The sequence below is a fragment of the Hemitrygon akajei genome, chromosome 5, assembly GCF_048418815.1.
Source record: "Hemitrygon akajei chromosome 5, sHemAka1.3, whole genome shotgun sequence".
NCBI classification, from domain to species: domain Eukaryota; kingdom Metazoa; phylum Chordata; class Chondrichthyes; order Myliobatiformes; family Dasyatidae; genus Hemitrygon; species Hemitrygon akajei.
The window spans coordinates 82,057,847-82,075,180 of NC_133128.1; the positions used below are offsets into that span (position 1 = coordinate 82,057,847).

The 17,334-nt window shown below is 43.3% G+C and overlaps 1 protein-coding gene across 2 annotated transcripts in view; it reads right to left on the bottom strand.

Moving 5' to 3' along the window:
• Positions 1 to 17,033, bottom strand: part of LOC140727915 (H(+)/Cl(-) exchange transporter 4) — a 108,643-nt gene extending 91,610 nt beyond the window's left edge. Inside the window, exon 1 of one of the 2 annotated variants that reach the window (XM_073045884.1) lies at positions 16,954 to 17,033. The gene's annotated coding sequence lies outside the window, so the exon portion shown is untranslated. Of the gene's footprint in view, positions 1 to 16,896 lie in introns of both variants that reach the window. The other variant, XM_073045885.1, reaches the window with a different exon arrangement.
• Between the last annotated feature and the right edge of the window lie 301 nt (positions 17,034 to 17,334).

Below are 17,334 nucleotides of genomic sequence, written 5' to 3' on the forward strand. Positions count from 1 at the left end.
GCAAGGATAATGATAGGATGATATGATGGATGAATGTGTCACGGAAAAATTGGTGCAGGGGGCAAGGCTTCAGATTTCTGGATCACTGGAATTTCTTCTGGGAAAGCTAATACCTTAACAAAAGGGACAGACCACACCTGAACTTGAGGAGACCAATACCCTTGTGGCAGGTTTGCGAGAGTTGTTGAGGAGGGTTTAAACCAAGCTGGCAGGGAGATGAAAAGCATAGGTCAGAGGATGGAGCAGTTGGTGTAAAGGTAGATGCAGTGTGCAGAGAGACTGTGAGGAAGCATTGGCAGGGGCTTGCCATTACTGCAGGCAGTCAGATGGGTTGAAATTTGTTTATTTTAATGAAGGAAATATCAGGAACAAGGGTGATAAACTTAGAGCATGGATCAGTACATGGAACTATGGCATTTTGATCATTACAGACACTTAGCCATCACAAGGGCAGGACTGGCTGCTGCTGTTTGGGGTTTAGATGTTTCAAAAGAGACAGGGAGGGAGGTGCCGAGTGACATTGCTGATTAGGGATAGTATCACAGCTGCAGAAAGGAAGGACATTGTGGAGGGATCAACCACGGAGTCAGTGTGGGTCTAATTCAGAAACAGAAAGGGAGCAATCGCTCTATTAAATGTATTTCATACAATCCCCAACAGCAACATAGACACTGAGGTGCTGATCGGCAGGCAGATTTTGGGAAGGTGCAAAAATAACAGGGTTGTTGTCATGGATGACTTCAACATAAGACATAGGAGCAGATTTAGGCTATCTGGTCCATCAAGTCTGCTCCACCATTCAATCATGGCCGATCCTTTTCTTTATCTCCTCCTCAACCCCAGTTCCCAGCCTTCTCCCCGAATACATCTTGAATACTGATTGACACCTCTTAGGGCAAAAGGCTTAGATGGGACAGAATTTGTGGAATATGTCCAGGAAGGATTCCTGACACAATATGTGGACAAGCCAATTACCAGGAGAAACTGTACTTGATCTAATACTAGGCAATGAACCCAGTCAGATGATGGACCTCTCAATGGGTGAGTGCTTTGAAGACAGTAACCACAACTGTCTGAGCTTTGTCATAGCCTTGAGCAGGGCTAGGAGCAGATGGCATGGAAAAGTATTTAATTGGGGGATGTTGAATTATGATGCTATTAGGCAGGAAATTGGGAGCATAAATTAGGAGCAGATGTTCTCAGGAAACTGCATAATGGAAATGTGGAAGTTGTTTAGGGAGCACTCACATGAGCTTCCTGATAGGTTTGTCCCATTGAGGCAGAGGATGCATGGTAGGGTGAGGGAACTATGGTTGATAAGAAATGTGGAACATCTAGTCAAGAGGAAGCAAAAAGCGCACTTAAGGTTTAGGAAGCAAGGATCAGATAGGGCTTTGGAGAGTAACAAGGTAGCAGGAAGGAGTTGAAGAAGGGTCTTAGGAAAGCTAGAAGGGGACATGAGAAGGCTTTGGTGGGTATGAATAAGAAAAAATCCAATGTGTCCTACCCATACATGAAGAACAGGAGGATGACTTGAGTGAGGGTAGGACCAATCAGGGATAAAAAAAAGAACACATGTCTGCAGATGGAGGAGGTACGGAAGGACCTGAATGAACACTTTGCTTCAATATTTACCAGTGAGAGGGACCTTGACAAATGTGACGAGAGCGTAGAACAGACTAATGTGCTGAAACTTTAGAAAAACATTAAAACGTACAAGTCCAGAGCCTGATGGAATATGCCCCAGGTTACTTCGGGGCATGAGGGAAGAGATTGCTGTGCCTTTGGTGATGACCTTTGCGTCCTCACTGGCCACAGGAGTGGTACCAGAAGATTGGAGGGAGACAAATGTTACTCCTTTATTCAAGTAAGTTAATAAGAATAATCCTGGGGATTATTGACCAGTGAATCTTATGTCAGTGATAGGCAAACTATTGGAAAGGAACTTTAGAAATACAATTTATGAGCATCTGGAAAGCATAGTCTGATTAGGGATTGTCAGCATGGTATTGTGAAGGGCAAGTCTTGCCTCATGAGTCTGCTGATTTCTTTGAGGAAGTGACAAAAGAAACTGATGAAGGTAGAGCAGTGGATGGTGTGTATATGGATTTTAGTATTGTGTTTGACAAGGTTCTTCACAATAGGCTCATTCAGAAAGTCAGGAGGCATGGGATCCAGAGAAACTTGGCGCATGGATTCAGAATTCGCTTGCCCACAGAGGAAGAGTTTATTAGTAAATGTAGTGTTTTCTGCCCGGATGTCAGTGACCAATGGTGTTCCACAGAAGTCTGTTATACGACCTCCTTCTCTTTGTGTTTTATAATAAATGACGTGGAAGGGTGGGGGGTTAGTAAGTTTTCAGATTACATGACAGTTGGTGGTGGTATGGATAGTGTAGAAAGTTGTTGTAGGTGTCAACGGGCCATTGATAGCACACACAGCTAGGCTGAGAAGAGGCAGATGGAATTCAACCCAGGAAAGTGTGATGTGAGAAACTTTGTAAGGTCAAACTTGAATGCAGTGTACAGGGCTAAGGGCTGGATTCTTAGCATCGTGGAAGAACGGCGGGATCTTGGGGTCTACATCCATGGTTCCCTCAAAGTTGCCATGCAGGTTGATAGGGTGGTTAAGAATGCATATGGTGTGTTGGCTTCATTAGTCAGGGATCTGAGTTCAAGAGCCTTGAGGTAATGTTGCAGCTCTGCAAAAGCCCTGGTTAGACAACACTTGGAATATTGTGTTCATTTCTGGTCACCTCATTATAGAAGGGATGTGGAAGCTTTAGAGAAGGTGAAAAAGAGATTCACCAGGATGATGCCAGGAGTAGAGAGCATGCCTTATGAGGAAAGGTTCAGTGAACTATGACTTTTCTCTTTGCAGCGAAGGAGGATGAGAGGTGAATTGATAAGTCAAGTCAAGTCACTTTTATTGTCATTTCAACCATAACTGCTGGTACAGTGCATATTAAAAATGAGACAACATTTTTTCAGGACCATTGTGCTACATGACACAGTACAAAAAGAACACTGAACTACGTAAAAACAACACAGATAAAAAACTACACTAGACTACAGACCTACCCAGGACTGCATAAAGTGCACAAAACAGTGCAGGCATTACAATAAATAATAAACAGGACAGTAGGGCAGTAAGGTGTCAGTCCAGGCTCTGGGTATTGAGGAGTCTGATAGATTGGGGGAAGAAACTGTTACATAGTCTGGTCGTGAGAGCCCAAATGCTTCGGAGCCTTTTCCCAGATGGCAGGAGGAAGAAGAGTTTGTATGAGGGGTACATGGGGTCCTTCATAATGTTGTTTGCTTTGCGGATGCAGCGTGTAGTGTAAATGTCCATAATGGCGGGAAGAGAGACCCCAATAATCTTCTCAGCTGACCTCACTATCCACTGCAGGTCTTGCAATCCGAGATGGTGGTGGACTTTAGGAGATCTGGGCCTCATATGGAGCCAGTGATCATTAATGGAGAATGTGTGGAGCAGGTTAAGACCTACAAGTATCTGGGAGTACAGTTAGACGAGAAGCTAGACTGGACTGCCAACACAGATGCCTTGTGCAGGAAGGCACAGAGTCGACTGTACTTCCTAAGAAGGTTGGCGTCATTCAATGTCTGTAGTGAGATGCTGAAGATGTTCTATAGGTCAGTTGTGGAGAGCGCCCTCTTCTTTGTGGTGGCGTGTTGGGGAGGAAGCATTAAGAAGAGGGACGCCTCACGTCTTAATAAGCTGGTAAGGAAGGCGGGCTCTGTCGTGGGCAAAGTACTGGAGAGTTTAACATCGGTAGCTGAGCGAAGGGCGCTGAGTAGGCTACGGTCAATTATGGATAACTCTGAACATCCTCTACATAGCACCATCCAGAGACAGAGAAGCAGTTTCAGCGACAGGTTACTATCGATGCAATGCTCCTCAGACAGGATGAAGAGGTCAATACTCCCCAATGCCATTAGGCTTTACAATTCTACCGCCAGGACTTAAGAACTTTTTAAAAGCTATTATTAATGCTTTTTGAGATAGTGATTTAGATGCATATCATATTTTTTACTGAGTTAAGTATTGTATGTAATTAGTTTTGCTACAACAAGTGTATGGGACATTGGAAAAAAAGTTGAATTTCCCCATGGGGATGAATAAAGTATCTATCTATCTATCTATCTATCTATCTATTCCTGAACCAGGCAGTGATGCAGCTGCTCAGGATGCTCTCGATACATCCCCTGTAGAATGTGATGAGGATGGGTGGGGGTGGGGGGGGGAGATGGACTGTCCTCAGCCTTCGCAGAAAGTAGAGACGCTGCTGGGGTTTTTTTGCTATGGAGCCAGTGTTGAGGGACCAGGTGAGATTCTCTGCCAAGTGAACACCAAGAAATTTGGTGTTCTTAACCACCTCAATGGAGGAGCTGTCGATGTTCAGCGGAAAGTGGTCACTCCATGCCCTCCTGAAGTCAAGATCCATCTCTTTTGTTTTCTTCACGTTCAGAGACAGGTTGTTGGCTCTGCGCCAGTCCGTTAGCTGCTGCACCTCCTCTCTGTAAGCTGACTCGTCGTTCTTGCTGATGAGACCCACCACGGTCGTGTCATCGGTGAACTTGATGAGGTGTATAAGATGAAAGGCATTGATAGAGTTGACAGCTGGCATCTTTTTCCCAGCGCAGAAGTGGCAAATACAAGAGGGCATCATTTTAGTGTAATTGGAGGCAGACCGTGGTGAGTGTGCGGAACTGCCAGGAGCCATGGTAACTGCCAGGAGCAGAGGTAAAGGCAGATATACAGAGACATTAAAAAGGCATGTGGATGAAATTAAAACGGAGTACTGTGCAGGAGGGGAGTGTTAGGTTGATCTTGGAGTAGCTTAAAAGGTCATCAGCATAGCGTCATGGGCCAAAGGACTTGCACAGTGCTAGACTGTTCTAAGTTCTAGAATATGTTTCAAATGTGACTGAGAGAATAGGCTGCATGTTCTAGGAGTTGCATATGCACAACCCAAAGCAGTCTGCTACAGTCAAGGTGTTTTTGAAGTGTACTCTCTGCTGTAATGTAGGAAACATCTTGGCTATTTGCCACATAACCAAGCCACACAATTGGTCTCATTCGTCTGAACGGAAAGCAAAATCAAACAGTATATTAACTCCAGGATGAGCTCAGAGGTTAAAGTTATTACATAAATTTAATTTGTCAAAGCCTGGTTTACCATGAAGAAACCATGGTAACAGCTTCACTCATGATTACAGGAAGACTGTACTCATCTAAATGATTCAGTGTAGTTGGCCTTCTAACCCCATCCGTCATCCTTTGTGTAGCTGTCTTCTGGAGAACCTGGTGTGGTTGTTGAACGATATGCTATTTCTTTCTTCCCATCCCAATAACCTGGGATGTTTTCTCAGAAGTGTTGCTGAAAATGCTTCAGGGATGCTCAGGATTAAAGATTCAAGTGGTGCTACTATGGAAACACATGCTCATAAGGGAAAAGAAATTAGAAGTCGCTACCTGGTCCCTTCAGCCAAGCCTGGGGCAGAGCCTGCAGTGGCAGAGGATCCAGCCTCCATCATCTTCTGCCACTGTGGGCGGTACCTCTCAGTCACTCCACTGTGGCAACAGGATGCAACAGTATGATACAAATCACACCATTCAGTACCAGAAATCAAATCGTGACCAGAGCAGAGGGCAACTTTCCTTAGTGAAATTGGCAAGACTATCGCCAACACAAATTCAGCAAGGTGGCTCAACGCAGCTTTCTTAATGACAACAATAGACAAGCAAGAACATTGGCCTTCCCAGTGATACCCCCATCAACAATAAACAAGAATTCTAGCAGACTTAGGACAGAACAATCCTATCATTTCCAGCAACGTCATCAAAACAACCAGCTGGTAATTGACTTCAGGAACTGGTGTGGAGTACACACTCCTGTATATTTCACTAGTGCTGAGGTAGAGATGACTGAAAGCTTCAAATTTCTAGGTGTGAACGTAACCCCAATAGCTTGCATTAGTCCAACCGTGTGGATGCCATAGTAAAGAAATTACACCATCACCTGTACTTCCTCAAAAGGCTAAGCATCTGGCCTGTCCCTGTTGACACTCACCATTATTTCTAGATGTGCCACAGAAAGTGCTATGTTTTATAACTCCAAAACATTAAACTAATTGAACTGAAAAACACAGAGCCAGGATAACACCTATACGTCAGTTTAATTTTTATTTTAAGCCGGGCGCACACAAATGACAGTGTAACGAGTATGCCAATTATGTACTTACACATATAACCCGCAATGCATTATGTCAATAACGAAGAATGCTGAATCAAGCAATATTATTGAAATATTAAATACACAACACTCCTCCAAGGTTAGCTATAAACTCCAACTCAATAGCAAAAGCATCTCAAATATGTACACGGTGTGCTATATAATACAACTACTATATTGACATCCACACCATAGTGAATCTTGTGGGATTACATCTTCCTTGACAAGGGAGAGGTCACTCTTCTTGGCAGGTGAGACTTGTGGCTGTGAAACAATCTCAGGTGCTAGGGCTTTCTTCACGATGATTGCAGGGGTTGACTCTGGGACTGCAGGAAGTGGTTCTAACAGCTCTGAATACCTTTCTTCTGGATGTGAGGAAAATAATCGGTCAGCACAGTCTCTGAGTCATTTACTTTGCCTTTTGGAAAACAATCTCACACTGCTTTGTCCAATGTCATTTTCTCCCCATTTGTAGCAATAAGTTCAATGGGTGGAGCACATTGCCAGACTTGGCAGGAACCTTACAAAGCGTAAGAAGGACAACAGTGACACATCCTTCAGCCTTGGGGCATCCACCACTGCTTGAATTGTGTAATACTTGTGCATCATTGGTGTGACTACGGCAATTGATGCTTGGTTTTAAGAATTCACACTTGTTGCATTATGCTCTGAACCTATAATCTTCTGTTTTTGTAAACACTGTCTTGAGATTTTGGATATGCTCCTTGTCATCTTTATTAGTAACGATGATCTCATCGAGGTAACGCTCAGTGTCTGGACAGCCTTGCCCCATCTGGTCTACAGCTATCTGCCAGAGTGCAGCTGCAGATGCCACTCCAAGAGTAAGCCCATCACTGTGACTAACTCCTTTGTGAGTGCTTATGGCGAGAAACACTTTGAAACATTTTGATCTTTCAAGAATCACTTGAGTCTGGTATGGTAACGGAGGACTGGAAGACTGCAAATGTCACTCCACTCTTTAAGAAGGGAGGAAGGAAAAAGACAAGAAATTATAGGCCAGTTAGTCTAACCTCAGTGGTTGGGAAAGTGTTGGAGTTAATTGTTAAGGATGAGGTTTCCAGGCACTTGGAAACTAATGATAAAGTAAGTAAGTCAGCATGGTTTCTGTAAAGGGAAATCTTGCCTGACATATCTGCTAGAGTTCGAGGAACTAACAAACAAGGTGGACAGACAAAGGAGAGGCAGTGGATGTTATTTACTTGGATTTTCAGAAGGCATTTGATAAGGTGCCACACAAAGGCTGCTTAACAAGATAAAATCCTATGACATTACAGGACAGATACTAGCATGGATAGCAGAATGGCTGACAAGCAGGAGACAGTGAGTGGGAATAAAAGGGACCTTTTCTGGTTGACTGCTGGGGACTAGTGCTGTTCCTCAGGGGTCAGTATTGGGACCACTACTTTTCACATTGTTTGTCAATGATTTGGATAATGGAATTGATGGATTTGTGGCAAATTTTGGAGATGATACAAAGACAGGTGGAGGGGTAGGTAGTGCTGAGGAAGCAATGTGATTGCAGCAGCACTTGATAAATTGGAAGAACGGGCAAAAAAGTGGCAGATGGTTTAAGGTGTTCGGAAATGTACGATAATGCATTTTGGTAAAAGGAACAATAGAGCGGACTATTATCTAAATGGGGAGAAGGTTCAAACCTTAGGAGTCCTTGTGCAAGACTTCCAGATGGCTAATTTACAGGTTGAGCCTGTGGTAAAGAAGGCCAATGCAATGTTGGTATTTATTTCAAGGGGGATAGAATATAAAAGTAAGGAGATAATGCTGAGGCTTTATAAGACACTAGTCAGGTCTCACTTGGAGTATCGTCAACAGTTTTGGACCCCATATCTCAGAAGGGACGTGTTATCATTGGAGGGAGTCCAGAGGAGGTTCACGATAATGATTCCCAAAATGAATTGGTTAACATATGAGGATTGTTTGTCAGCCTTGGCCCTGTACTCACTGGAATTTAGAAGAATGCGGGGGAATCTCATTGAAACCCACCGAATGTTGAGAGGATTAGATAGGGTGGATGTGGAGAGGATGTTTCCTATGGTGGGGGTGCCCAGAACTAGAGGGCACAGCCTTAAAATTGATGGGGGCGACCCTTTAGATCAGAAGGTATGGAGGATTTTCTTTAGCCAGAGAGTAGTAAATCTGTGGAATGCTCTACCATAAGCTGCGGTGGAGGCCAAGTCTGTGGGTATACTTAAGGCGGAAGTTGTTCTTTTCCTGCTCAGTCAGGACATCAAAGGATATGGTGAGAAGGCAGGTGTGTGGGGTTGAGTGGGATCCAGGATCAGCCATGATGAAATGGCAGAGCAGACTCGATGGGCTGAATGGCCTAATTCTGCTCCTATGTCTTTTGGCTTTATGGACTCTTCTTCCGTCTCCATCTGTAGGTGGTCTTAGCTAGATCTACTTTGCTGAAGTCTTTCTCTCCAGAAAGGTTTGCAAAAATATCCTCGATCCTGGACAGAGAGTATTGATGGGTCCTTAAACTCACCAGAGATCTTGACAGACCCATTCCTCTTGGCTACTGGCACCACTGGTGTTGCAGATGGGCTCCATTCAATCTTGGAAAGAATTCATTCGGCCTCCGTGGATCAAAGTCACTGGCTACTTGATCACAGATGGTACAAGGAAATAGACAGGCTTTGCAAAACCTGAGGGTGGCATTTTCATTTAACACTATTTTACCCTTGACCTATTTGCATTTTCCAATGTCATCCTTGAACACTGCTGTGGCATCATCCAGTGCTTTTCTTAATTCACTTTCAGTTGATTGTATTTAAGGGGATGTGGCATGCAAATTGTGGATGGATCTCCAATCAAGTTGTAGTTGTCTCAGCCACAAATATCCCCACAATGCTGGCCCTCTTGTTCTTCCACATAGAAGCCTAATGTGTCTTGTTGGTTGTTGTATTTCACTATTACGAATGTCATTCCCACAGGAGTTATCTTTTCTCCAGTATAAGTCCTTAGTGGGATATCTGCAGGCTTCAATTCAGTATTTATGAAATGCCTCACAAACTCATTTTGTGGAATTACTGAAATAGCCAATTCCACTTTAATTAATTTGCTGTTCACTTCTGCTGTAAGCCATATTGCTTGTCTGTTGTTAGTTTTAACACTGAAAATCTCAAGGATACCCAGTCCTGTGTCACTCTCATCATTTTAAGATTTTTCCATCAGAATGTAGATTAGTGCTCTTTTTGAAACTGCAACTTGACTTTTATTTTTTTTTCCCTTCCCTGTGCAGTCTATTTATTTTTGTCTGCCCAACATGCTGTTTGTATGTGTCCTACTCTGTTGTAATTTCTGCAAGTTTCACCATTAAACCTGCATTGGTCTGCTGCATGTGAGCCCGTCACAGTGGTAACACAATTTGTTCAGCCAGACCTGTTTCTATTGAGATGTTGCAATTTTGTTCACACTCACTTTCATTCCTGACACAACTCAATTGTGTCTGTCTGCTTTTTCCATTGATACAGCTATTTCAAATGCTCTTTTAAATGTAAGTTGTGCTTCAGTTAGGAGCTATTTTTGAATGCTTTCCTGTAAGCTTCCACAAACTATACAATCTCTCAGTGCATCATTAAGCCCATAACTGAACTGACAATGCTCAGACAACTTCATCAATTCAGCGACATATGCAAAAATGCTCTCCCCTTCTTTTTGATTCTCCTCATGAAACCTAAAGCATTCTGCATCAACAATGGTTTTGATTCTAAATGTCCCTGCATTACTTTCACAATATCAGCAAAACTCATTTCAGCTCATTGGTTGGAGTAGTTAAACCTCTAAGCAGACTGTATGCCTTTAAATCCAATGCATACAGCAAAACTGGCACTCTCTTTTCATTGGCTATTTCATTTGCTTCAAAATTCTGCTCAATCTGCTTAGTATACATGACCCAGTTATCTGTTGTGCAATTGAACAGAACTATCTTTCCAATGTAGCCAACCATTTCTGCTCTTTGATTATTATTTGTGGTTATTATTACCGGGTACTCACTGTTTATTAACCCACAAAACTCATCTGTTGTCTGCTTTTTTCTTAAACTCAACCATACCTAAGAAGGCGCACTGCACTTTTTTTAAAACTCAAATGTCTTGCTGCACTTCAATGGGTAGGTAATCATCTTAGGTTTGTTTAAAACTACCTCGTGGCCACTGTTATAATTTGTAATTCCAAGACATTAAATTAATTAAAAGTAAACCACAGAGCCGTGATAACTCATGTTTGCTAATTTCCTTTTTACTTTAAGCGAGGTGCGCACGTGTGATATGTCAGCATAATCATGTATGCCATTTACATACTTTTATGTATAACCTGCAATGCATTATGTAAACAACAAAGAATGCTTAATCAAACAATGTATTTACAATGTTAGTCACATATTACTGAAATGTTAAGTACACAACAGAAAGCACCTTATCCAGATGTGCTACAGCTTGGTATGTCAACTGCTCTGCCAAAGGCAGAAAAAAGTACAGAGAAATAAAAACACAAAATGCTGGCAGAACTCAGCAGGCCAGACAGCATCTATGGGAGGAGGTAGTGACGACGTTTTGGGCCGAAACCCTTCATCAGGAGTGGTAAAAAGTAGAGAGAGTTGTGGACACAGCTCAGCACATCACAAAAACCAGAGTCTCCTCCATCGACTCTTCCCGCAGCCCCAGTAAAACAGCCAGCATAATCAAAGACCCCTCCCACTACAGTGGTTCTCTCTATTCCATCTGGCCGAATATACAAAAGCTTGAAAACACAACTTCCTTCCTGCTGCTATAAGACACTTGAATGGACCTCTTGTACGATAAAGATGAAGACTAAACCACACAACCTAACTAGTCATGGCCCTTACACCTTACTGTCTGTCTGACCTATACTATCTACCCCCATATCCCAGAGTTGCAGGGTTTGGTAGGTGTAGGTATGTGGTAGAGAGTCCATGGAATTTGTGGGAGGAGGGGGGATGGTGTGGGAGTCAATGCAGACGTCGGGAGAATATAATGGATTTAGTGCTAGATTAGTGCAAATATAGGGATGGATGCTCAGCATTGGACTGAATGGGCTTTAGGACCTGTGTCCATGCTGTACGTCTCTTGGATATGGGGGTTGAAGGGACTGAAGACAAGGTGACATCAAAGGGAACATCCTGACTGTGGGAGCAGGGCGAGCATGGGAGCAAATGGGTGAGAAATGCAGCAGGAATATTGGAGGAGACTCCCTGCAGGGAAATAAAGGGGGACAGCACTGACCTTCCTAATGAATGTTCTCTTTCGCAGACCCTGCCTAGCCTGCTAAGTGTTTCCAATATTCTCTGTTTCTGATTTCCTATGTGCAGTTTTACAATAACTTGCTTTCCAGCTTATGGTGAGAAGTGGAGATGGCTGCTAATGGAATTCAGGTATCTAATAAGTAGCAATTAGTATTTATGTCACAAAAGTACCAGGTGATAGCTGTCTCTATCGACACCGTCAAACAGTTCAATTGCAGTCAGGCCTATACACATGGTATAGGATATTCTTGTCCTCTGTAATCTTGGGTGGCTGGTGCCAAGCTGTATGGGTCTTAATGCCCTTCCCTTGGACAACATCAGTGGCGTGGAGAGGGGAGACTTGCAGCTTGGGCAACTGCTGGTCTTACATTAAAAAAAAACCTTGCCCGGGCTTACGCCCTGGAAACTTTCCAAGGCGCAAATCCATGGTCTATCAAGACTAATGGAGACTTACACAAACTACACACAATCTTGGATGGGGAGGGGTCACTATTAACTGGAAACTCTAATGATCTGCCCCATATATACCAAGTTTATGGGAACAGATCAGAGGGTATACAATGGCTAATGGCTTACTTCCTAATATAACCTTTCCACCACCTACTAGATACAAGTCAGGCATGGGTTGGAATATGCAACTGGTACAAATGTTGTCTGCAAGAGTGAAACTCCAACAATGTTCGGATGTTCAACACCATCCATGATAACATCAGCCACTTGATCAGTGCCCTATCCATCTCTCCACCACTGGCACACTAGAGTTAACCATTTACAAAATGCAGTTACTTCCCTGGGTATCATGACTCTACCAGCAAGGACAGCAGGTACGTGGAAGCACCACCACCTGCAGGTTCCCTCCATGCCACACGCTATCCTGCATGGCTGTGTCTAAATCTGCAGACTCTGGGAAAACCTTCACCTGAACAGCAATCATTCAATGTGTCTCACCACCAGCATGTTGGAACAATTAGAGATGGAAAGTAAATATTTCCTAAATTATCAAAAATGAACAGGAAAAAGTAAAACAAAGTAAGATTTTCTTAAACCCGAAGAATTCGGCAGTTATTGGAAATCCTGAGCAACACATATAAAATGCTGGAGGAAAAGGGCAGTTCAGGCAGCATCTGTGGAGGGGTATAAACTGTTGACATATCAGACAAGGATCGTTCTTCAGGACCGGAAAGGAAAGGGGAAGAAGCCAGAATAAGGTGGTGGAGGGAGGCAAAGGGGTACAAGCTGGCAGGTCACTCAACCCAATCCGGTCTCCAGCTGGAATGGGTCATTATTCTCCCCAGAAAAGCTGTGGCTGCAACAACAGAGAATGCCATGCCAAGCACAATAGACCAGGCAGCATCTTGAGAAAGAACAACAGAGATATTGCCCGAGGTCAAAGACTTTCCATCACAACAGAGAATCATCACATTCTTCATCCTGAACCATTAGCTCCACTTCTCTTTCCGCAGATGATCTCTGAGTTCTTTTTGATTTTCATTGAATACTATGTGCCTACTCAACATTCCTAGGGGTAACTTAGAAAGATGGTTCAGTTACAGGCCCCTTCACAGTGATGAAAGCCATCGTAGCTCATCCTTTCTGATTAACTCTTGAGTTAATCCATTGCTCCATTGATCCAGACCAGCCTTGCACACTTTACAAGGCCAAGGCCACTGGGAACTTTGGGTCCAATAGTACCTACAGCTGGAACTGCTGGCACCAACACTAAGAAGGAACCTGATTTACAAAGACAAACTGGACCTATGCAGTGGGTTGCTCAAAATAAATCATTTGTTTAAAAAAAAATCAGGATTGTAATGAAAAGGGTTAAGCTCCTGACTGCCCTGTGATCAATGTGCATCGAACAGAGCTACATTCCACTCATATCCCCCATATGGGCCTACGCCCATGTTTCAGACCATTCCTCACAGGACTGATGACTCTATTGGTGCTGCATCCTGTTGCCATACAGAACTCCAGTGCTTCATCACCTGCGCTGACAGCTTCTACCCTGCTCTCACCTTTTCACGCTCCACCCCTGGATTTTCACTTCCCTTCCCCGACCCTCTCCTTCTATCCCCATCTCAGGGATGGGTTGTTATTGACCAAGTTCAGAATCAGCCACTTCTCCTCAACTGGCACCTACTGGCACAACCCCAAACACTAACAGCTTCAGAAGCCTATGAGCGCTTTGCTTTTATTGTTCTAATTGTGTTCTTTCTTATAAACATTGTACATAATTTATGCCTTTCTTGTGAATGTTGTGTATCTGGTGCTCATGATGCTGCTCCAAGTGAGTTTTTCATCGCACCTGTGCATACGTGTCGTGTGCATATGAGGGCTTTGAGTTTGACCCTGCAGACTTCTACAGATAAAGTGATTATGCCCCAATCCACACTGCTTCTTGCAAGGACTCCATTCCATTTCCACAGTTTCTCCAGTACCATCATCATTGTTCTATCAGAATCTTAGGAAAGGCAGGAAGAGGACATTCAAGGCTGATCTGCTTTCCTGACTCATCACCTCACTCAGCACCATATTCCTGAGCACACTGCATATCCCTTGAATATCATTTCTGTTGAGAAATGTGTCTACCTCCTTATTAAGTATATCCAGCCATCTGTAGGTGAGAATTCCATTGATTTACCACTCTCTGAATGACAAAAAGTCTCCTCACTTCAGTCTTAAATCATTTGTCCTTAGCAAGAAACTGGCCCTGGTTCTAGAATCCAGGCCAGGGGAAACATTCTCCCAGCATCATGTCTTTGTCAGACTTCTGTATGTTTTAATTAGATCCCTTCTCATTCTTCTCATCTCTGGCAAACACAAACCTAGTCAGCACAATCTTTCTTCATACAGCAGTCCCACCATCGCTCTGGTGAACCGTCGCTGCCCTCCCTTGAAATTGAGTATATCCTTCCATGAGAAAGCAGACCTAAACAACACACTACACTCCAGATGGGATACTGTGTATAATTGTAGAAAGTTAGCTTTTCTCCTTTACCCAAAACTCTTGCAATAAAGGGCAACATATCATTTTCCTTCCTAACTGCATGTTTGCTTTCAGTGACTAACGCACATAAATAACCAGGTCCGTTTGTACATTGACATTTTGCACTCCAATGCCATCTAAGATGATGCAGCATCTTTCTGTTTTCCTACCAAAATGTGTAATTTCACAATGATTCACATCTGCTGTATCTTTTCCCACTTTCTCAATATGTCAAGGCCACCTCAGATCCTCTGATTTCTGTATTCTCTGATCTCACTGCTGTTTCCCAAGTGTTCTTTGTAATAGACACTCATACTTTTCAACTAGTGATGCTAACCTAACTGGTTTCAAGATTCAATTTATTACCACATGTACATTGAAACAAACAGTGAAATGCTTTGTCACATTACCAACCAAGGATGCGCTGGGGGTAGCCTGAAAGTGTCACCAACACATTCTGGCAGCATGATATTCTTTTCAATACTGTTCTGTTTTCCCTCTCCCTCCCTTTGCTTTATGGGGTAGGAATGAAGATAAGTCACAAGAGATTCTGAAGTTTCTGGAAATATTGAGCCACACACACAGAAGACGCTCGAGGAACTCAGCAGGTCATCCATGGATGAAAATGAGCAGTCAATATTTTGGGCAGTCATGAGGTCCTAATGTGCCTTCCCTTTACTATAGCTTCACACAGGTCTCTCAGATACACCTCTTCCATTTCCCATGTTTCTACTGCCCTCTCGGTCAGAGCAAGGATTCCCCTTGTCTTCAATCTCCACCCATATGAGCTTCCATATTCAATGAATCATCCTCCACAATCTCTGCCACATCCACTGTGACATATCTTCATGAGACACATCTTCCCCTCCACTCCTGGCCTTCCAACGGACCCTTCTTTTTGCAATACTTTGATTCACTCTTCCTTCTCCACCTACACCCATTCACCCTCTCATGGCAACCAGCCACTCTTTCAACTCATCCCTTCCTGACAGGTAGGGGGCCAGATACCTCTAACCAAATGAAAGAGTGATTCACTTGACAAGTGCTTCCAATCTGGTGAGCTGCATTCAGTGCCCAAGATGAAGTCACTACACTGGAGAAACCAAACACAGATTTGGTGACCACTCTGACAGAGCAGAGCCCACATGACTGACCCTGAGCTTCCTGTTGCTTCTCACTTCAATTCTCCGCATATGGCCTGGCCTCCTATGTCTTGCCAGTGAAGCTAAGCTTAAGCTAAAGAAGCAGCACTACATCCTCTGATAAGGCATGTCCCAACCCTCGGAACTCAATAACGTTTCAAATTACCAGTCTTTCAAGTTTGTAATGTTAACTCTGTTTTCATCTCTTTACAGATACTAACTGACCTTTTGGGGATTTCTAGCATTCTCTTTTATTTCAGATTTCCAGATTTGTATTTCACAGTTCCTACACCATTTTCTCTTCCTCTCTCCTCTTCCCTCATTAACCTCCCAACAGGTCTTCAGCACGCTCTCTCAGCAGACATTTCTGCTTGTGTCCGTCAGTCTTACTTGGTCTGTTCTTCCCCTACCACAGACACTCCCTTCGTTCCCTCCAACCTCTCACCTTCTCCATAACTTTAAATGTCAAATGTTTTCTGCTTCTTCTGTAAAACATTAATTCTTCTCCCCTCTCCGCAGGTGCTGCCTGGCCTGCCCACTGCTCTAGTGATTTCTATGTCTGTTTACTGAGGTACAGTGTGGAATAAGCCCCTCTAGCCCCTTGAGATGCGCCGCCAAACAATCCCCCAGTTTAATCCTAGCCTGATCACGGGACAATTTGCAATGGCCAATTAACCTACCATCGTATGTTTGTTAGGATTTCCTTCCTTGCCCCTCCGTGACACAGGGGAAATTGATCTTCATTCACTGGCATCCTCTGTGAATAACTTGTGAGCCCTTTCCATTCCATTAACAGCCTTGCTAAATTTCCTGTTTTGATCTCACTTTCTTCGTGCCGTGAGAAATCGTATATTAACTAGTCAGAGATTGTTTATTAACTAGTCAGAAATCATACAGCAATTACAGCATAACTGATCAAAATGCTTAAATGGCGGAGGGAAGGGTGATGGAGTAGGGTGAGGGAGGAAATCTCACAGAATCCTAAAGACAGCCAGCTGCTGTTTTTTTTCGTTTCAATACCCCTTTACTGCAGTCTGCAGTCAGCCATCTGTTGTCAACAATGCAGCTTCACACAGGGCATTGATTGTAACTCTTAGCTAAACCCCTTTAAAAATGCAAATTACTGGTATCCCAACTCCATTTAATTCCATCACCGCTCAACAGAGCAGTCGATGATATCACTTAAGCAGACTCTATCAGCATTCGTTACCTATTCAGCTGGCTGTGGCATAGAATTTTCTGATCTGTGCCACACATCTCTTCCTACCTGTACTCTTGCACAATCTACTGCAGACTGACAGTCTCTCCTGCCATCCTTTCCAGGGAACAGCTGAGAAAAGCAGTGATGTCACCAACAGGAAGGAGTAATGATCACATGACTAGGCGTTGAGCTGTCAGATCCAGGAATAGGTCTGGGCACTCTGCTCAAGGAATTCTGTCACACTGCTGCTGTTACAAAATTCACTCCTTTCAAACAAAAAGCCTGAGAAAAAAATAACTTGTGAAAAGAAAACAAGACTTGGAAAAGAAAAATAAATTTAGGAGATACCTCTTTTTAGTCATCAGCCAGTATCAAACTCATTATTAGATAATTAGAATGTAAGAATGCTAACATATTTAATTTAATTATATTCTATATGAGATTGAA